Source organism: Otolemur garnettii, unplaced genomic scaffold (genome assembly GCF_000181295.1).
Source record: "Otolemur garnettii isolate 467f Iridium unplaced genomic scaffold, OtoGar3 scaffold00034, whole genome shotgun sequence".
In the NCBI taxonomy this organism is placed as follows: domain Eukaryota; kingdom Metazoa; phylum Chordata; class Mammalia; order Primates; family Galagidae; genus Otolemur; species Otolemur garnettii.
This window is the reverse complement of record NW_003852429.1, coordinates 1,949,583-1,972,349: the sequence shown is the minus strand read 5'-3', so window position 1 is coordinate 1,972,349 and position 22,767 is coordinate 1,949,583. Positions and strand designations below refer to the sequence as shown.

General features: G+C 36.3%; 1 protein-coding gene and 1 non-coding gene across 2 annotated transcripts in view; one reads left to right on the top strand and one right to left on the bottom strand.

Annotated features, from left to right (window-relative positions):
- Nucleotides 1–22,767, bottom strand: part of GPC5 (glypican 5) — a 639,568-nt gene that overhangs the window by 273,382 nt on the left and 343,419 nt on the right. The gene's annotated exons all lie outside the window — the stretch shown is intronic.
- LOC111725245 lies at nt 14,965–15,070 on the top strand. Its single transcript, XR_002773353.1, has one exon. It is a non-coding gene; the product is annotated as a U6 spliceosomal RNA (small nuclear RNA).

The following is a 22,767-nucleotide window of genomic DNA, read 5'->3' as shown; positions in this document are numbered from 1 at the left end:
CAAAGAACTCAAACCATGGAGAAAATTGTAATAGATTGAATAATATACCAAACAGAAATGAATATGTGCAGGAAGAAATGTGGGAATAGGAAGGGGGAAAATTGGCCTTTAATGTAGATTCCAGCAGAAGATTCAAATTTGAGCACGTTATTTAAGCTTTCTGGGTCTTTGTTTCTCCATTTAGAAAACACGAGCTCTATACTTTATTATAGAGTATAAATTAGCTAGCAAGTTAAAGTGCTGCATAAATATTTTTCTAATAATTTATTTTTGGCTTTTCCTACTAGCCATCTTCCTGGCAGCGTTCTTCTATTCTACAGTCTCAAAGCAACAAAAATTCATGTGTTAAAAAAGAAAAAATAACAGGTTGTGTATATACATGGGGGCATAATTCTAGGAATAGAGCATGAAGATATAATAGACTTGAGAACACAGACATTTATATATTTACATTCTGGACTTCTGTAAGTGCTAGTCTGAACCTCTGCGAGTTCACTTCATAAATATTTTCCCCGTGGAAAGTTCAGATGTTTGCAAGTCAGCCCTAAGCAGTCTTTAAGTACCTCCCTGCCACTTGATTCCCAGTCTGTCTGATAGGTCTGCAGCCCGAGACTCAGCACAGTGTTCCTGGGCAGGGGATCCCACTCACGTACATTGCAGCTGCAGCTGGTGGTTATACTGCGGCAATGTGAGTGTTAAAGCAGCTCCGTGGGCATTTAGATCTTTGCTGTGATACAACATCATTTAGGAAAGAAGATAGCTGCCTTTTATATACAGATCCATATCGGAAACCAACATTTTGCAGCTTCTTGTTTGGAATATGACGTGACACAGCCCATGGTGTCGTGGATGCTAATAATGATTTTGTTTTGCCTTCAGCAGCATTTTGTTCAAGGTAACTTACGCCGGAGAAATAAATAACCTATTGTTATTTTTGACAAGAAGCAAACTCTAATATAAAGTTACTTTATGTGTATGAGATGAGGATGGTCGTGGTTATGAAATTTAAGTAGACCAAACTTAAATGTCATATTACTGCACTCTGCATCACCAATGGAAATTATAGTTTTTTTCCCTGGTCCCTAAAGGAGTCTTTGTGTTTACTCACTGCCAATAATAAATGAACAGTGAGTACATTCCCATTCTACAATTGAGAAAAATGTTACATCTACTCAAAGCCAAAATATCCATTTAAGAAGAGAATATATGAAATTATCAAAATTGGAGACACACCTCATAGATAAACAGCATTCCAGTATTCTCTGTTAGGAAGCTAGAATACGTGTGATTATTATCCTGTGAAGCACATCATAATGATTTCAAAAGATTTTTATTCTAGTTAAACCAAGGTCTTTGGCTTCTGGCGATGGTCCTTGACCCCCAGGCCATGAACTTGTACTGATACACGGCCTGCTGGGAACCAGGGCACAGAGTAGGAAATGAGCAGCGAGTGAGGGAGCAAAGCTATCTGTATTTACAATTGTTCTCATCACTCAGCATCACAGCCTGAGCTCCACCTATCACAGCAACAGCAGCAGCAGCAGCTTCTCACAGGAGCAGGAACCCTGCAGAGGACTGCACAGGTGAGGGACCTAGTCTTTTGAGACTCTCATGCCTGATGATGTGAAGTGGAGCTGAAGTGGTGATGCCAGTGCTGGGGAGCGGCTGCAAATACAGGATGGGACCATCTAGGTGCAAAAAACAGCTCAGGGCTCCCACTGATTCTGCATTATGGTGACTTGTATATTATGTCACTGTATATTACAGCGTAATAATAGAAATAAAGTGCACAAGAAATGTAATGCACTCGAATCATCCTGAAACCATCCCCCCACCCCACGTGTGTGGAAAGACTGTCTTCCATGCAACCAGCCCCTTGGACCAAAAAGCCTGGAGACCACTGTCTTAACTGATTTATATTACATTTTACTTCTTATATCATGTGTTCAGGAGAATTGTATACATACATATATGCGTTTTTAAAATTTGGTATAATATATTAGTATATATTTGTCCATCTTTGAGCCATACGCATTCTGTTTTAAAGGTTTTTCTTTATAATAAAACAAAGCAGGAGATGACAATTTCATGGATGGGAAATGAACTTGATTATTATAACATATTCCAAGGGAAATCAGAAGATAAAAATGAAATTCCAGTTAATTCCATTAACAAACAAAAGTAAACCATATAGCTGAGGAATCCATCTGAGCTGGTATTTTATTACATTTTTTTCTTGAAACACAGCCATGGCCAAAAAGACAATTATAGTTTCATCAAGTCAAATCTTGGCCAGAGGACATACAGCTTTGACACTTGGAAACCCATTGCAAAGAACATGTGAAGGATTCCTTTTTACTAGTTAGCCACATAGTGTCAGGAGAAACTTCACCATTAGTTGTCAGTCATAAGGTCATTCTCGGGCCCTCAAAAATTTTGCAGACAGGATAAATGCTGTGATTAAACAGCCGTGGATTTAAAACGTTTCAGGAGTGGTCATAATAATTGTTAAATACTGATAGTGAAATACCGAAGGTGCAAAACTATCAGCCAATTTTTGAAAGTATAAACTAGCTGGTGATGCACAGCATAACGTGAAAACATAGTAACAGGTGTAGAAATTGGGGAGGGCGTAAGTGTGCTATTTGGTGATATAGTGTCAAAGAGAAAAAGAAAAAATCTTACAGCACATCCTTCATGGTACGCAGTTTGTCTTGGTGACAACAAGCCCTGATTGTATAAATTTCTCAAGCCATTGCTTTCACCTAGTTTGTGTATATTTTCTAATTATTCCTCCACACAAAGATACGGGGTGGGGGGGCATCTCTGTGTTAAACAAGAGTGGGAAAATTAAGTACTGAGATGTGAAACAATCCTGGCATTGGTTCAGACGTAGGTTGACTAGCACATGCGATATTTTGTTTAGTTTTATTCCCATGGACTGTTTCCCTGCGTGCGTGTGAATTAGTGTCTCCATTCCCACAGGTGTCCCCAAGGAGAGGCCATCTCCCAAACAGAAGTCTGCAGGTACCACTCTGGAGAATTTAAGTCCGGACACTCAGAATTAAGATACTCTGAGTATTATTTTTATAATGTAAACTCTTATTGATAGGAAATAAAATGAGGTATTTTCTCTTCTGTAGTCTGAGTTAGTTTGTCTAAACTTCCCATTGTACTTTCTCTGTCTTTGAATCATGTATAGCTGCCAAGATAGCAAAGAGCTGTCATGAGGCCGTGAGAGTACAAATATGTGAGGGACGGTACAGGGATAGCCCAGGAAATTGTGAAAGAATGAATCAGAGTCCCTGTTATTAGCATCTGTCCAAAGACAAAATGGGGAGCTGGGTTATCAATGGATGGCGTGTCAGAATCCATGACAATGGCAAATATGATTAATTAGGGTTGGAGCAGGATCTAGAGGTCTGCATTCTTAATAAACTAGTGAATGTGCTATTATTTTTTTCTGGGAATTAGGCTTGGCAAAGCATTGATCTATTGCAAAGAGTATACTCCTCTCTGAACACCTGAAAAAGAAGATCTATTAGATGCATTGAAGACCTATTATAAATACTCCCACAAAAACAGTTAATAAAAATATTGATGTACTATAAAATTCTGAAAATTGTCAAGGTAATGTTGATAATATTTTAATCAGTTCATTTGTTTTGCTTGTCTTTCTCTCCCTTTCTTACTAAATGCACATATCTATATCCTCTTTGAAAAAATGTATTGCACTTCCACGTCCCACTCCCCAAATACTTGCAGCTCTTTAGTTAAAACTCGATTAAGGTGGGGGGTTTTGTTGTTGTTGTTGTTTGTCTTTTTTGTGTGTGCTCAAGTAGAAAGCAAAAGGATTTGAAGTAGCACTTTAATACTTAATCTTGGAGAAGTTGCTCACTTTGTCTGAAATTTATTTCCTGTCCTATAAAGTTGTACTAATACCTCACAGGGTCACAGGATCATTTTAAAGATCACATCAAAGAATGTATGGCAAATGCCTTGAAAAAATAAAGAGGTGGTATAAGAATGTGAGGCCTTACCCCTGTCAGGCACTTATTGGCATTGTGCTACTTAAAAATATTTTTTTTCATTGTGTTAAAGTAAAAAGAAAAAAACAAAGTGAAGTAAACCAAAGTAAACTTGACTTAATTAAAAATTAGCAATAACAAGCCGGGTATGATAGGTCACACCTGTCATCTCAGCACCTTGGGAGACCAAGGCAGGAAGACCCTTGACACCAGGAGTTTGATAGCAGCCTGGGCAACATAGTGAGCATAGGGAGGCTCAATGTCTACACAAAAACTTAAAAGTAGACTTGGTGGCACACATGTAGTCCCGGCTACTTGGGAGGCTGTGGCAGGACAGCTTGAGCTCACATGTTCAAAGCTGCAATGAGCTCTGACTGTGCCACTGCACTCCAGCCTGGGTGACAAAGCAAGTTCCTGTCTTTAAATAAAGGAGGGAGGGGGGATAGAGGAGAAAAAAAAAAACAAAAAAACAGAATGCTTTTTCTAATATTGTATGAACAAATAAATATATAAGAGAAAATTTACTTCATTTTTAAAGATTCACATGGAGCAAACCATGCAGTTTAAATTCAGTTAAAACATCTCCACTTTCAAGTAAACAGGAGACTCTTAATACACTATTGAAGTACCAAGTTTTGATGAATTTCTGTCTTCACTTTGCAAAGCTAAACAAAACTACGCACTTGATGGAAGAGGGATATTCTTAGAAATCTCTGCCACCTAGTGTACAAAGTCATCCTAGGGACTCCAAATTGATTGAGTTTCATTGCCTTACATGCTGCATCTGGTCTTTGGAGAATCATCTTTGAGTGTGTCCAGGTCACATTTGAAGTTGTAATTTGAAGTGGGAATAATACTCACTGCATTTTCTGAAGAGCATCTGGCCTGAGAATCAATATAACATTTCATTTTCATCTTAGCGGCACTTTAAATTAAAGTCCCATTTATAAATGTTTTAATATAGCAGTAAGAGACTCCTGGGCATGTTTTAGTTTTTCATTAATATACACCTCTTGTGTGTTGCAAGATACATGCTTACTGAATAAGTCCCTGTGACCATTCCAAGAGCAAATTAATGACCCAATAAAGCAAAGCCTAGGGTATCTTAATGACAAAGAAATACAACTATTTAATTAGGAAAATAAAATATTATGTTTTCCCTTCCAATAGCTCTTCAGCATGTGCCTAAAATAAGTATCAAGGGATTAAAAGAAATAACAAATTTATTTAGCCATATTTTAAATACATGCAAAAATTTCTCTTCAACTCTTATTTTTAGCCTTAGATTTAGTGATTTTCAGATCAGTCTTACATGGAGGTAGAGGGCCAAACTTAGGCGTTGGCAATGGAGATGTTTATAAAGAAGTACTATTAAAATGTGTTCAACCCCTCTCTTCTGGCCCAGTCATTTATTTATTGAGCCACCCACTCTTTCGCCCCGTTTGCTAACAGCAGAAGAGAGATGTATAAAGGTTACACTCTGCTATGTGGTTCAGACAACAATATTTCCCCCAAGTTCTGAAACACTGACAATAAACCATCATTCTGCAGCATACTGTCACTCTCTGCTCATTCTACTACCAATGTCTGTGAGAAGAGCCAGCTGACCTTCCTGTCAACCTGGCCTGAGAACTCTAGGATTGGAATTTCGTCTCCTTCCCTTCCGCTGCCTCAGCCTGAGTGAAGGTTTACATACACACACATCACCAGTAAAGTCCCACCGTGACGGGCAGGTCTTTCTCGCCCTTTTGCTTTGCTAAACCTGCCTCTCTTAGGAACTCAAGATAACATTAATGCCTTGCTCTTCTACGGGCTATGCAATTATTAAACTGTTCTCATGAGATCATTTTAGTATATCAAAACCCACTAAAATCAGCAAGAATTATCAAGAAATGAGCAAATAAAAAAAGAATGATTCAATTCTCTCTCTTTTTAATTCACCAAGCCTCCTTTTGATGGCTAACAGCAACTCGTAGCAAAAGCATTCATCAGTTAAAATAAAACATTAGCCTTAAGCAAGAGATGTCCAGGAATTCTTCTAAATTACTTGTCATGATAGCATATTGGTGAGCACTGAGATAAAAACCCATGTCACAATTGTAAAGGATGTGTGGGCTCTTGCGTGGCAGTGAGGCTACAGGAGAGTCAAGGCCATGTGTAAGCACAAGCAATACGTAGCAACACTACAGGGTCTCTCCAGGGAAAACAGGCACCAACGCGCTGTTCACAGATTAACAGGCCCTTAAAAGAGTGACTTTTTAAAATAATAAAACATATGGTAAGATGGTTATATTATATAGCAATGCACATACACACGAATACGGCCAGGTCCAGGTATGTGTGCATGTGCATGCAAGCATATATGCAAAACCAAATAAAATTTCCCAAAAAGAATGCTTAGATTTACTGGAAGTGATATACTCTGCCTTTAATCTGTTCCCTTTTTTGCATTAAAAAAATAAATGATTGCATAACCCTCTAATGGGCCACAGCTCAGAAATTTGAAAACCACTTCTTAAACTATTTCCATTTAAACATTTGGTAGACATGATGGGTCACTTAAACTAAGATCTTAATACTAAATCAAGTACTAAACTTATTTATCAACAATAATTCTTATAAAAAGGATTTTAAAAAATTAATGATGATTTTTGGTTTAAGTTATAAATACCAGAAGTTAAACAACCCATTGGCAAATACTTTGAGTTTCTGGATATGTTTAACAGATGATTTTTAACTATTAATATTTTAAGCCATGGGCTTGGTTAGAAGCCCATAATTTATTTTCTCCTATATTTCTTTACTCTTATATTAGTTAATTCCCTCCGTATTCATAACAATCCAATCAGAAAAAAGGATTTATTACCTCCTGTTTTGTTTTTGTTATTTTGGAGATAAGAGTTTTGCTCTGTTGCCTAAGCTGAAGTGTAATGGCACAATAATATTTCACTGCAGCCTCAAACTCCCAGGCTCAAGCAATCCTCCCACTTTAGCCTCCTGGGTAGCTGGCACCACTGAAAGGGGTATACCACCCCTTTGGGCCATATTTTTATTTATATATTTTTTATTTTATTTTTATAGGTATAAGATCTTGCTATGTTTCCCGAGATGTCCCTAAACTCTTGGTCTCAAGCAATTCATTGGGGATTATAGGCATGAGACACCAGGCCCAATCTTACCTTCTTTTCATGGATGAGGAAACAGACTCAATGATGCTTAGGTAATTTGTCTAAATTATTCATCAAGGAGAAAATATAGAATGAGTCCATGCCTTCTGACTGTAAATCTAAGGCTCTTTCATCAATATTACACTAATACTCAGTATTATCTGTTAAGTCTTTTGATAAATTAAATACTTCTCTTTGAGACCTTATATTTAAATAGTCAAATAAATAGTTATGTGATTAAACGTTTATAGTTTTAGTGCATAGGGTCATCTAATTGAACCATACCCATGCAGCCAAGGCAGAAAATCCATGGAAGAAGAAAATCTTCCTGCTCAAGGAAGTGTTATGATAAAGTAAGTGCCCAGCCAAAGGGAGCCACCACCTCCCTGTGACCCTGTGCTATACAGGGATTTAGTGTGCAGACAGCAGGGGGCGCTGCTTGGAATAAAATCCCAGAGTGACAAATGAGATTATCATTTCAGCTCAGAAATGCACAAATGGTGATAATAATAACAGTCCCTGTTACAAAATATTACCATAATGCCTAGTGCATAGGAAGCAGTTATTAGAAACATTTCCACCATCTAGATGTAGTTACATAGCGTTAAAACAATGTGACATGAAGATACAGCAATCAATCACTTTTTTTTTTATTGTCAATGGACCATCAATTTCACGTTCTCTTTCACTAAATGGTACAATAAATAATATCAAAGATGTAGTTCTTTGACAAAGCCAGAGAATTTGTTTAAAGAACACGTATAAGAAATACAAGGGAAAATCGTGCTGAGACAAATTATGAATGCCAGTGAAGAAATGTGATCTAATTCAAGCCGACAAACAATTGTAAACTCTGAAATGTGTTGCCTGTGTCAGATGGCTCAAGTTTCAAAAACAAAATCCAACAAATAAAAGACACTTCTGAAGAAAATATGCACGCAAACACACATTCATACACATACACACACATACAGAAACATGGATACCATTGGGGTTTAGACCTGCTCAGTATCTGCTCATGATTTAGATAAAATGGTATAGAGAGTGGTGATGAGTTGGTAACGAGAGTGGTGATGGGTTGGTGACAAGAGTGGTGATGCTTTCCTATTGTCACTGACCTTGGTATTTGCCATGCAGTAACTAGGCTATCAAAATCTTCCCATATCTTTTCAATTTAAGAGAATTTCAAAACTGAGAAAAGAAAGATTGGCCCCTAGACTCAAACTTAAGCGGTTTATAGCTTTTCTCAGACTTGAATAATTAACATATAAAATACAAAACATTAATATAATTTTAAAATATTAAACAAAAGTTTGCATTATAGTTAAGAGTTCAAGATACACCAGCTGTTTTTGTCTTACAAAGACACCATGGAAGCTGATGAGATAAAAAGTTTAAAATATGTAAAGTTTTACATTATGTATAAAAATGAAAACCTAAAATAAAAATATAGCTTTAGACTTAACGTGTCTAAAACTCTGCCAGACAGCATCCAAAATATTAGAAACAAACAAAGATTAGAACATATTTCAGAACACATAGAAGGAAGAAATTTCATTATGTAATTTTAATATTAACACTGTGCCTAAAAATTCTCTTGTAAGAATGTTTGCTATTTTCATGATCTATGGAAATATGAATTAATAAATAAATAAATGGAAAGAATGTTTGCCATTTGACTCACTTACATGCTTGTCCCTCCTAGCAAGATGCAATGGTCGTTTTCTTTTCTTTTTTTTGAGACAGAGTTTCACTATGTCCCCCTCAGTACAGTGCTGTGATGTCATAGCTCACAGCAACCTCAAACTCTTGGGCTTAAGTGATTCTCTTGCCTCAGCCTCCCAAGTAGCTGGGACTATAGATTCCCATGACAATACCTGGCTATTTTTTGTGTCAGTTGTCATTCTTGTTTAGCTGGCCCAGGCTGGGTTTGAACACGCCTGCCTCAGTGTATGTGGCCAACACCCTAACCACTGAGCTATGGGCTCTGAGCCACAGTGGTCTTTTTCAAAAATCTCTATGAACAAAAGATGTTAAACATATTCTTAACTCTGTATAAAACAGCCAAATTAATGATTAGAGAACAGGGAATATAATCAATGAAGACATTACGAAAGGAAATTTGATTCCTATAAGTTAATAAAAAAGCCTGAGAAGGGATGATCTATAGGGTCCCTACAAATTCCTTTCTTTTGGTCTCACTAGTGCATCATGATTTTGAGTGGTGTATGTTTCCCATTTTAAACTTTTGACCTTTAAACTTTTGTGGGTGTTTGTTTTCTTACATGGAAAGAATACACAATGGGCATACAAGGTCGACACTTACATAGCTACTTAAACGGGCTAATCCTATCTCTTATAAATGCCATCCATATGTCATTCACATTCAGAAATTACCAATGTTACATCTTCATTTTTCTACATATAATATCAAGGTACAAATGTCTTAATGAATATCTCATAGAACTAGTTTTCATCAATACAAAAACCATCAGATTACTAACACCATCTGCCAGGAAATAAGTCATAACTGAATAGGTCAATTGCCTTAAAAGACATGGGACATTGTTACAGAATGAATTAAGTATAGAAAATTGTGAAATGATCTGAATTGTTTAGATAGAAGATACAGAAAACTAGGGTTGTTTCTTTTATTTTATCGTTAACGGAAAATATGAATGATGAAGTTCCATTCCTGGTATTAATGTTTTCCTAAATTTCTTTTCTTTAAACTACTAAAAACAAATCTTTAAGTACTAATAAACATTGTCAAATGTAGCATTAGTGCTCATTTTTGTATTTGGTATTCAATAAAATACTATCTGAAATATGAAAAAAATGAGTTTGTTTTTCAACTATAATCATTTTACCTGGAACATATCACAAAGACATTATTAATTTTTTTTTTTGAGACAGAGTCTCACTCTGTCAGCCTGAGTAGAGTGTTATGTCATCATCATAGCTCACAGCAACCTCAAATTCTTGGGCTTAAGCAATCCTCCTGCTTCATCCTCCCAAGTAGCAGGGAATACAGGCACCTGCCAGGATGTCCCACTAATTTTTCTACAATACTTGGCTAGTTTTTCTACATTTAGTAGAGATGGAATCTGGCTCTTGCACAGGTTGGTCTCAAACTCCTGGTCTCAGGCAATCCACCCACCAAGGACTCCCAGAATGCAAGGATTATAGGCATGAGACACTGTGCCCAGACTGAAAATTATTTTAAATACATTTATTTAACAAATATTTTGGGGGAAATTATAATTTTCAAAATACCTGACCATATCTTATACAGGGTGTACATAAAGTTAACGTGCAATTTAAAATAGTTTAACACAGTAAATTGCACATGAACTCTATGGACACCCTGTATTGTATATATGTTAAATATAGAAAATCTTGTCTAGGCCACAATTATTATACATCCAGCTATACAGCATGTTATGATCTGGGAGGAGAGGATATATATACCCATAAAGACATAAAAAACTGTATGCCTTGGGAGGTAAAGACATTTGGAACGTTTTCAATAAAATGCGTGTGTAAAGTAAAATGTTAATATGCTAAACCAACATCATCTTTCCATTTCTGGGCAAATCTGCATATCATACTCTGCAGATTATTCTACACTTTTTTTTAATTTTTTTTTTTTTTTTTAAAGAGACAGAGTCTCACTTTATCACCCTCGGTAGAGTGCTGTGGCGTCACAGCTCACAGCAACCTCCAACTCCTGGGCTTAGGTTATTCTCTTGCCTCAGCTTCCCGAGTAGCTGGGACTACAGGCACTGCCACAATGCCTGGCTATTTGTTGGTTGCAGTTTGGCCAGGACAGGATTCAAACCCACCACCCTTGGTATATGGGGCTGGCGCCCTACCCACTGTGTCACAGGTGCTGCCCAGATTATTCTACACTTTTAAAATCACTACTGTCACACCAATTCTTCTCTGGTTATCTAAGAAAGCAAGATAATCTCCATAACACATACCTTACAACTCACTCTGAACCCCGCAATGTGCACTTACTCTTCTCTCTGACGCCTAATGTCAATCTTTGCAGAAGCTGTAGCTATGTGTCAAGAAAGCTGTCCAACTGATAAATCTCATATGTGCACTTTTAATGTCAACACAACCAAATAACAAGAACACAGGGCCAGCTGAGGTTTCACATGAAGCTCAACTACCAGCATGCTACCTGCCTTGCCTCATGGTCACCATTTCCCTTGTGTTTTCTACCTAAGAGAAGAAGGTCTGTCTGTGTCAAATGTGGATAAAGCTCACTTAAACAGTTGACTCTGATCATTAGGGACACATATGTAGCCATTAATTTTGTCTTTAAAGAAACTGGATATTGAATATCTTTTTACTAAATATCTCAGCCAAAGAGCAATAATTAGTCAAAATTATTTTAGATGTTTCATTCAGAATATAAAAATAAAGACTGGTAATTTTTATCTTATCTGTTTATCAATGAAGACTATGAGGAAAAAAAGATATGTTTTGAACATTAATGTTTTCTAGTTATTTCTTTTTCTTTGAATTATTAAAAATGTTTTCAATATTAATGAAAATGCCACCACTTTTTGTAGCAACACTGTTCAATAACAATGTTCAGTAACTGTTCACAGCATTTGGCCCAACACCATACTCAGACAAGCACTGCCTACCTGATCTATTAAAATGAGATTATGCAGGAAATAAATCTAAATAGAGGGATTCTAGAATTTAATGTCACTTCTATATCTAAGCTAAATTTGGGAAGTGAAAAGATGAGTATGAAGTTTTCTTTAGGCAAACATCACTATTTAAAAGTGAGATAACTATGTAGATTATATGACATAAACTATTTTATAAGAAATTATGATTATCATTAAATTGTATAGCTAACATATTAGAATAATTATAGTAATATTATAACGCATGAGATGAAACTGAAACTATCAAGCATAGGTAATAAATAGAAAGAACAGACACTAATTTTAAAACTTGATATGCCACTGGGGGGGGAAAGCAATTAACTTAGGGCTTCTCATGCTTGGAAGAAGATAAAAATCAAGTCAAACATTACCATTAAAATAAACCAAGGAAAAGAACAAAACCTAAAGCAAACCAATAAACACTGAATAAAAGCCCAAAGAAATAACAGGAGCTCTTATTTAACCTAGTCAATGAAGACATTCATTTCTGCTACCTCTGATGACTTATTACCATGGAAATAAAGAAATAATATGGTTTAAACTACGGAAAACAGGAATGCAGCAATTGCAAAGACAAAGTTTTAAAGCATTTCTGAATGACATCACGTGAAAAGGTGATGCCCAGTGAAACTGGTAGAGAAATCACGGAACGCTCACAGAACAGGTTACGGCCAAGGAGGGATACATGTGTCCAAAATACAGAGTGCAGGGGTGAGGAAAGGGGCCAAGGCAAGCATCTCATTCACTAGATACACTCACAAGATGTGACCTATCATAAACAAGCCAAAATAAAGGTGGGTTTTATTTAAAGTAAACAGATAACCTAGTAGAACTAAAATTATTTTAATCACACGGGTGAAGGTCAGAAGGGGACATGGGAAACTCAATGTTCTTTGTTGGGATCCATCAAAGGCAATCAGCAAACATGCCTAAAATAGATATGCCAAAAAATAGCAGTAAAAGCATCTACTTAATGGAACAAAGATACACTATAAAGATTCCTAAACAAAAGGTTAAGAGCTTGTTGCCTCCTTCCACACTTCCTTTATAGCTGCACACATTCTGTGATTAATTTTCTGTGTATTCAGTAGCTCTCCTTTATAGAAGGTTCTAGAACACAAAGATGCATAATGCATATTATTTACCCCAATTCTTTCACTGGATTAATGAAGAAGATATACCTATAAACTGATAATCACAGTAAGAATGCTAGACCATAAAATTATATGTTCATGTCCTAAGAGATCCAGCAAGAAAAGTTTTTTAAATGACATTTAAAAGTGGGCACCTTCTCTGTTTAAGCAGAGTCAGGAATTAACCTTGAAGCAGAAATTATAGATAAAGGAAGACTCATTTGCTAGAGCCAAGTTATCACAGCTATTTAAACATTCATTTTAGCAAGTATTTACTATCCTAGAGTAGTCTGTTTCCCAGGGTAAGAAAGACTATCTGTCCTGAAATTCCCTACCATGCAGCATGGAGGAGCTTCAGGAAAACCAAAGAGACTTCTGTACCCAGTCCCAACAGGCTCCTGGAGGTGGAAGCTTCCTGGGACGCTGTGATTCAGAGCTTTTCCTTTTTTGACATTTGTAGGCATGAGAATCCCCTGAGAGATTGAGATAGAATCTGCCAACAGCAAAAGCACAGAGGGCCCTTTAAGTGTCTGTGGAGAGTAGAGAAGATTCCTGCAGAACAAAAAGAATTAGGAGCTGATGATTCTGAATTGGGGGTTTATAATTTTTAATGCTGTAAGTCAGACCTCTATGGTCTCATCTATAGTAAAGATTTCTCATTTCAACTTTGGGTATTGGAAATTAAAAAAAACATTTTTTTTGAATGAGAGACTAATGTTGTATAGAAATTATTCTTAATAAAAGTGGATAACAGACTAGAAGGTGGAAAGTCAAAAGGAGGAATACCACTGAAGCATTGTTACATTACTCATAGTGTTATCTAGTGTAATTTTGACTCAGACACTGAACTACAATAGGTATTACAATTCAAATTAAGGTGTCAGACCCAAATTCAAAGTTTTAGATAATTTAGCAGAAAGTCTTGAACACTCATAAGAGTGGTATAAGAGATGCTCAGTGAATTTATTTAAAATGTGATACATTTCTAGATGGGACTTGTGTAGGACATAAAAAAAGTTTTCATAATGTGAAAAATGGATGAAAGATTTAAGAAGGAAGATTTCTCCAGAGAGAGCTACATTTTGCGGGTGGAATCCGCCCACTCATGGCTAGCCAAGTGAGGAAGATTTCAGTGGAACCCCTTGAAGGGTTTGCTATGAATGGCCTCAAAACGATGAACTTTCCCTTGAAGCTATTCTAGATACAGCTACTGTTGAGGGTCACCTGTAAAGAATAGTATTCCTCAGAGAGACCTAGGAAACAACCATGTGTATTCTATGCAAAATTGCTTTTGAACAAAAAATGTGTTCTCAACAGAAAAAAAAAAAATCAGAAAAATTCATGTCCATAGAATTCCCTGGTTTTAAGTGAATTTTCTAAGTGAACTCCATCATTTAGAAACATTTGACAAAAACAAACAGTGGAATGGCTATTGAAAACAGTTGTGGCTTTATGTTAGATAAAATACTCTGCGAGGCTGACATGTGATCACAGAGAAAGGAAATCTATTTTGAATGACTTACGAATACATGATACTGTGATGCTCCCAGCCAAAGTACATGGGACTAGGAATCAACGGGACAAAGTGAGAATGGTCACTCTCATTATTATAATTAACACCCCATCGGCAGACTTTTTACAGTCTAACCCCATAATCATTGGCTCTCCTGGTTTGGAGGTTCTGATCCCTCACAGGAGAAATGCTTCCACCAGAAGACACAGAGATGGAAGTTTAGACTGTCATTTTGCTATTCATCCTTTTCCTGTGCTATTGAACCCATCAGCATAGACAGCATGTGCTACTGTACGAGATAGAGTGGTTTGTTTTGGTTATCAAGAGATAGGACTGGGTTGCTGCCACACAGGAAGGGCAGGGAGGACTTTCTGTAACCAAAAGTTTTATTATTGAACATTCATGTTTAATAATGAAAGGTAATGAAAGGTGCTTGCTTTGGCAGCACAAATACTAAATTGGAACAATACAGAGAAGATTAACATGGCCCCAGTGCAAGGATAACATCCAAACTAGTGAAGCGTTCCATATTTTTTTTTAAATGAAAAGTAATGAAAGACAAAAGAAACATATAAAGGCCACAACATTGAACAATCATCAGAAATAAAGGTTTCAATTATCCAACCAAGCAAAAACTTATTCTCTGAGGCACTGCCTGAAAGCCAGGAGTACATGAAATTGGTAATGACAGAGGAAATGATAGCTATCAGTGCGATCTTTAATCAATACAAAAACAAGTCCTATAGTCACATAAAGGTATGTGTATACATGTATACTTCGTGATTTTTCCCCTTTGACATCCTTCTATTTTATATTACCTTATTTCACATTTAGTTTATTAAGTTACCAGGCTCGAGTAACCACAGCCAGACCCGATACACCATCTAGATAAAGAGGCTGGACTGTGCACGTGCATGGTGACTGACAGTGGGAGAAAGACAGTATTTTCAATTGCACTGGACAGGTGCCTCACAAAGTCTTCACGCTGTAAAGGAATTAAATGTGGGTAGAAACATGAAAATGGAGGCTTAGGTACAACAGCACCAAGTCATATGCATTTTTTACTGGCTTGGTATCAGATTCAAACCTTGCCTCACCATCTGGCAAACTACATTTTCCAGGGCTTCCAGGTAGGTGTGACCAATGGGAGACCCTGGGAGGCTATTCGAGTGCTACAGCATGAGAGAAGCCAGGATCGTTCCACTGTCTGTTCTTTCATGTGGGCACACAGGTAATGGTAGTTCTTCTCTACAGTTCCAGGTCCTATAACATTCATTCTTCTGAAGTCTGGCCTGACTTTGATCATGAACCCCAGATCCTCAGAAGATATCCCAGGCTCTGCTATCTCTATCTGTTCGTGTTGTTCCTCCAGGACCAGCATTAGAGAAAAATGAAAGTGTTAGGAAGGTAGGGAGATTCTTGTTTCTGTGGACCACATTTGTTCTGGTTCTTGTGGCTTTTATGTTAAAAAATCAGTCAACAAGTGAGTGCCTTGTGTTTAACAGTATAACTGCAGGATACAACAATCCAATCTCTGTTAAAAGGCTGGTTAACACCCCAGCACTTGGTTAGTGCCTGTAATTCCACCAATCCGGGATGCTAAGATGGGAGGATTGCATGAACCCAGGAGTTTGTGACCAGCCTGGGCAACATAGCAAGACCTTATCTCTAAAAGAATGAAAAGAAAAAGTCCCTTGAATGTGGTAGCAGTGCTCACAACACATACAACTAGGAGGCTCAGGTGGGAAGATGGCTTGAGGCCAGGGGTTCAAGGCTGCAGTGAGCTATGATCATGGCACTGTACTACAAAATGGGTGAGACTCCATTCATAAACTAATGAATGAAGAATGAATGAAGACTGATTAATCGTCATTCTTTGATCATTGGTCATCATCCTTTCCAAAATTTTTCAAAGAGAGTGCATTCACATCAACTTCACTTGAGGTCATGTGAGCCAAAAAAAAAAATCAGGAGAAGCATAAATAGGAAAGACACCAGCATTTCAGATAAAATTGTCTCCGGTTATCTTGTTATTAGCACAGCCCTTTATTACAGGAAATGTGTAAAAAGGAAATGAATAACTACTTAGAATACATTAACATAAATTTGTACTTCAAGAATCCAAAAACAAGTTTGCTTTCCCAAGGAGGCTGTTTTATTACATTTATAAAATACGTTAAATATTTAGGAGGAGAAGTGACCATGTCTTTGGTTTATTGTGCTGTATCAGATGTTATTCATTTAATTATTTAAAAAATACTAAATGTTCTGAACGTGGCATAGAAAAACACGGCTCTCTTTTTTCAGATATAAGTAAAAATTCTATCTAAAATAATACATCATTCACACATTATCCTCTGCATGTCCTGACTTTACAGCATAGAAATGATCACTAGAATTACATAAGTAACCTGACCTAGAATGTGGCTCATGAAAGTAGGAGCTGTGTTTAGTTTTAAGCTGTATCTTCAACAACCAGAAGAAGCTAAAGCTCATGCTAGAAATATGAATATATTTGCATGAAAGAATGTCTCCATGAAAGAGTTGATGATAAGTAAATGAATAAATTGAATATCACTAAACTTACACCAAAATATTGTTCTGACACAAAGTGATAAGATTATATGTCTTAGGCAAAGGACCAGAAAGAATAGAGATTTCTCAAAAGAGGATATATAAATAGCCAATTGATATATTAAAAAATGTTCTACCCCAATTAATCACCAGATAAATGAAAATTAAAACCATAGTAAGATATCATTTCCCAACTGGGAGAATGGCAATTATCAAAAAGATGAAAGAGAAGAGTTGACAAGGATGTGGAGAAAGGGAAGCCTTGTATATTGTTGGTGAATCAGTACAGCTAATTGTATAGAGGCTCTTCACAAATATCAAAAGTGGAATTACCCTATGAAGCAGCAATCCCACTACTGGTATATTTCCGAAGACTACGAAATCAGTATGTCAAAGACATGTCTGCACCCTCATGTTCACCACAGCACTGAGTGCAAGAGCCAAGTTGTGAAGTCACCCCAAGTCCCAAGTGACCATGAATGGAAGAATGAATAAAGAAAAATGCAGCATATATACAAAACGGAATGTTACTCAGCCACAAAAAGGAAGGACAGCCTGTCCTTTGTGATGACAGAATGGACATGGAGGATGTCATGTTAAATGAAATAAACCAAGGCACAACAAGATAAATACTGCATGATCTAATTTATATGCAAACTGTGAAAAAATCAACCTCATAGAAACAGGTGGTAAAATGGTAGTTACCAGAAGCTAGAGGTTAGGAGTATTGGGGCGATGGTGGTCAGAGGACACAAAATTCCATTTATCCAGGAGGAATAAATTCTAGAGATTTATTATACAACATGTGGCTACAGCTAATTACTATATCTATAACTAAGATCACAGATTCTAAGTCTTCTCACCACAAAAATATGTGAGATAACACACTTTTAATAGTTTGTATATACATATACCAACACATCATGTCGTACACCATCAGTGAGATGATGTTTACTTCTCAATTAAAACAAATAAACAAATCAATTACTTTAAATGTTCATCATTGGAAACACCTCATAGCTTGACTCTGTGGTTATGCTTTACTCATAGAACTATTTGTTAGAATAGTAGAAAATAGTAGAAAAAACTATAAGGCAGATTCACTAAAAGTAAAAATAACCTGATAATTTTTATTTTCACCTCCAATTTTGGCAGACCACACAGGTTTGTCCTATTCCTGAGTATGCCAGCTTAGAAATCAACAGGATTAGAGCACATTCATGTTTAGAAGGTGCCAGAAACTTAAAATCAGGCAGATCTATCTATTCTGACATGAAGAAAAGATCCTAAAGGAAATTTCTTGAAGAAATTTGATCCCCTAGATTCCAGGAGGGGAATTTTTGCAGTTTCAATCAATATGTCCATATTCAAATGGAGATCGAAGAAGCTTCAAAGAAGGCATTGCAGACTATCTGGAAAATACATCTTGACTCGAGCTTTAGGGGAACTCAGGAGACCTTGACAGGCAGTGGAAAGAGACACAGTGTGAAATTTCTCAAAAATTTGTTGACTTTAAATAATTTTGCCTAATGTTACTGCTATGGCTTGGATATGGTCTGTCCTTATGTAAACTCATAATGAGGCTTGGTCCCCAGTGTGGCAGTGTTGGGAGGTGATGCCATAAAGAGGTGACTTGGTCATTAGAGGGATAAAGTCTTTGAGAACGGGTTAGTCCTGGTGGGAATGGATTACCTCCCAAGAGAAAAGGTTGTGGAGAGTTTGCCTCTCAAGTTTCGCCCCTTGACATAAGTACTAGGATCCCCTTCTGTTTCTCTGCCAGGTCTTGATGTAGCCTGAGGGCACCATCAGAAGCTCCCAGATCCAAACACCCCACCTTAAACGCCCCACCCGCAGAACCATGGACCACGCATACTTATGCCTCTTTTCATAATAAATTACCTAGCCTCAGGTATTCTGTTACAGTAACACAGGAGGGATTTAAACAGTTACATAGAATAAAAAACAATTTAAGTGCCGTGCACTGTTTGTAGAAATCAGCTTATATTTTTACCTCCACATTTCTCTAGTGTTTTCTGCGAAGGGAGTAAAAGCTAAATTTAGCAGGAATAAAAAAGCTTTATGCCCTCTCACAATTCTCACAGTCAAAAAATTTAATGTTAAATTATTGTATATTTTTAGATTCAATTATCTGAAAAAAAATTTTCATTTTCCACTTCACCTTGGTACATTATAAATATGACTTAAGATCAGATATATGGAGCAGCCAGACCAATATTTTTTATGATTATTACTAAAGGGCATTTTGAGTAAATGCACAGTTCTACTTTGATAAGCTATAAAGCATTATAAAGTATTCACAAGCACATTAACTTTTCTTATTAACCTTTTATAAATGAATTATCTGTCAATGTACTTGAAAATAAGATGTCAAAATGCACAGTATCAATAGAATACAAACTATTTAAACATTATCAAAATGCAATGTATCTTTTATTCTCTCTAAACATATTGTTTGGGGATATTTGAAGTGTTATCATTTGTGAAATATCCTAAAGTTTAACAAAGAAGGTCATGCTACCTCCATCTGCACATTTGACAGTTTCTTGAATTTCAATAACGCTGTCTCAGAAAGTTTGTTCCCCAAGATATGACATATTTGAAAAACTCAAGAAGGACTCAGAAATGATATCTTTTGAATAGTAGAATATATAATTGTGTGTGTGTGCATGTATGTGAGAAATAAGACTTACAACAAGACAGTGACCAATGCTGTAGGGAATTGATTCAAAGTAGCTATATGGATAAAGACACTTTCTGCTTCTAATTTTTTTCCTAATGGCAAAGAAATGCATTGCTATGGATGGAATGTTTATGGCTCCAAGTATATTGAAGCTCTATTCCACAAGGTAATAGATTAGAAGGTAGGGCATTTAGGAAGCAATTAGTGTTAGATTAGGTCATCAGAGTAGGTCCCACAGGATGGATTTGATGACCTTATAAAAAGAAGAGAAGGGGTCAGGGAACAGGTGGCAAAGCAAGGGTGGAAGTGGGGAAACTGTTTAAGAATTAATGGAATTCTAGAAAGAAGTTTAGGACTCCCTCAGGGAGATGAGAGTGGATCACACCAGCATGAAAAGTGGCTTCATTTGGAATATATTTAGAAGGTGCATTCAGACAGACCGAATGTGGATTAACATGGAATGTAGATGGAGAAGTAGAGGTGAAGGTTTGGGGGCCTGTGGAAGCAAAGGCCGGAGTGAGTTAGCATCAAGAAATGCGAAGGTTTAGGGGGGAAGATCAGATTGGTTTTGAACATCTTATGTTTCTGATTATTTACAGATACTGAGGTGAAGACATCAAGTAGGCAGTTAGATATACAAGCCAGAAATTGATAAAAGAAGACTGGGCTGATAAAACAAATATTTTAATCAATATCTATCAATATTATGTTGATGTATTTAAAGGTGTAAGACTGAATGAGATCACCACAATTGCAAAGCATGGAAGTTAGTGATTTTCAACTGGAAGCAAATTTTCCCCAGGGGTCAGCTGACAATGTCTGAAGACATTTTTGGTTGTCACGGCTGGGAGGTGAAGTACTATAGGCATCTATCAGGTAGAGGTGGGGGACCAGGGACACTGCTGAATGTGCTGCAATGTACCAGATAGCCCCATAAAATAATGTATTGCCTGATGCACATGAGGAAAAGAGAAAAGAGCCAAGACCTGAGCCCTCTGGCGCACCAATATTAACAGGCAGGGAGAAGGGGAGGAGTTAACAAGGGAGGCAGTGAATGGATGCCCAGTGGTAGAATCACAACCAACAGGATGTGGGATCCATACAGCCCAGAGAAACAGTGTGCCAAACAGCTGAGAGAAATAAAATATGCCACATATTCTGCTACAACAAAAGACAAGACACCTGAGAAATGACCATTGGACTTAGCGAAGTGGAGGCCACTGGTGACATCAAAGAAAGTAGTTTTAGTAGAATGAGTGAAACCACTTAATGACCAACAACATTGTACACATTTTCTAACTCAGTTATTGTTAACCAGGAAACTTAAAATTAAAAGTCATGTATCGTTATAACCATAACACAACTAATCAACTACTCTCTGAAATACTAATCAATTTAATAATTAATTCCAAGTGGAATAACTTTTCTCTGCTGCATCCATCCCATTTTCTGATTTGCAAACAAAACAAATATTTTGGTTATATATTTTTTCAATGAATCAGAATAAAATTTGTATCAATCTAGAGACCCACAACTTTTTACCCAGATGAAGAATATTTTTCATGTAATTATTTACATAACAAAATTTCTCATATTCAAACTTGAAAAAGACAAACTCAAGTAAAATTAGGCCATAATTGGAAAAGATAGCACCATACTTCGTAACTAACAGGAATGTCCATTTTATACACTTAGTTTTAAGTGGCATAAGTGGGTTTTATGACAGTCTGTATGCCTCACCTCTGTTCACAAACGGAATTTTTAATATGTCTCCAGAAGTACTTCCTATAAATTATATCCATACTACAGAATACAACTGTGCCTATCTTGAAAGAAATTATATAAATGCATTTTATCATTTTAAATTCTCTGTTAAGAATATTATACTCGTTCTTCTTTTCCCCTAATTTTAAGAAATTATTTTAAGAACAATGTGAGAAAGCTTATATCTGATTTCACAGCCTTAATCATTACTACACAGATGTGCTAAGTATTGACAAATACTTTATTTCTAATGATTTTCTAAAGACAGACGTGTTGGTTACATATTCCCTTAGAAAAATAACATTTTTCTTTCACTAGAATTAGTTCTCTATTTGTCAACATCTAGATACATTTGCATCTTTATTGGACTCACTGAGGACAAACTGTTTACTTGGTCAATTGCACATAATTTCAATTTTTAATTTTATCTTTAAATTTTTATTATATAAAGGGTGCCAAAAAATTACACACATTTTAAGAAAGGGAAAAACTGTATTAACATTTTTGGTACCCTTTGTATTTATAATTCAACATTACATTTTTCAAAGTCAATGTCATAAACAGAATGAACATTAGGAAAAATCCTTTTTTTTTTTTATTTTGATGAAGGAAACATATAAGCCTTCCAAACATTACTTTTAACTTATTTTATCTGTGCTATGCTTCCCCACCCCAAAAAAAGGCATATAGTTTGAAAACAGAATTAATTTTAACTCACAGCCCTTAAACTTAATAATTAAATGAACTGAGGTTGGTTCTTTTACTTTATCTGTGCTGTAGTTTTCTAATATATGAAATGAGGAAAATATACTTGTCTCTGAGTAAAAGAAAAAACTAAACTAATTTAGGCTTTTATAAATTAGTTATACAAAATTAATATCTACCATTTGCTTTTGAATTATAAAACACAATCTGTTTTCTCAGTTACTAAACTGAAGTAAGAGACTGCTACCACTGGATGGCAACCCAAGATACAGAAATACCAGGAATACCTGAGAACAGCCTGAGGAACTTCCGTGTTTCAAAGGGAATTGAAAAAGAGTACGTACTGGGAAAAAAATGCGTGCTGCATGTAGGTACATATGTATGTGTATATAGGTACACACATTATATATATACTTCATGAATAAAATAATCATGCAATTATATTCTATCTTTAAGTCATATGTTAATATTTTTTGAAAAAAATTGCC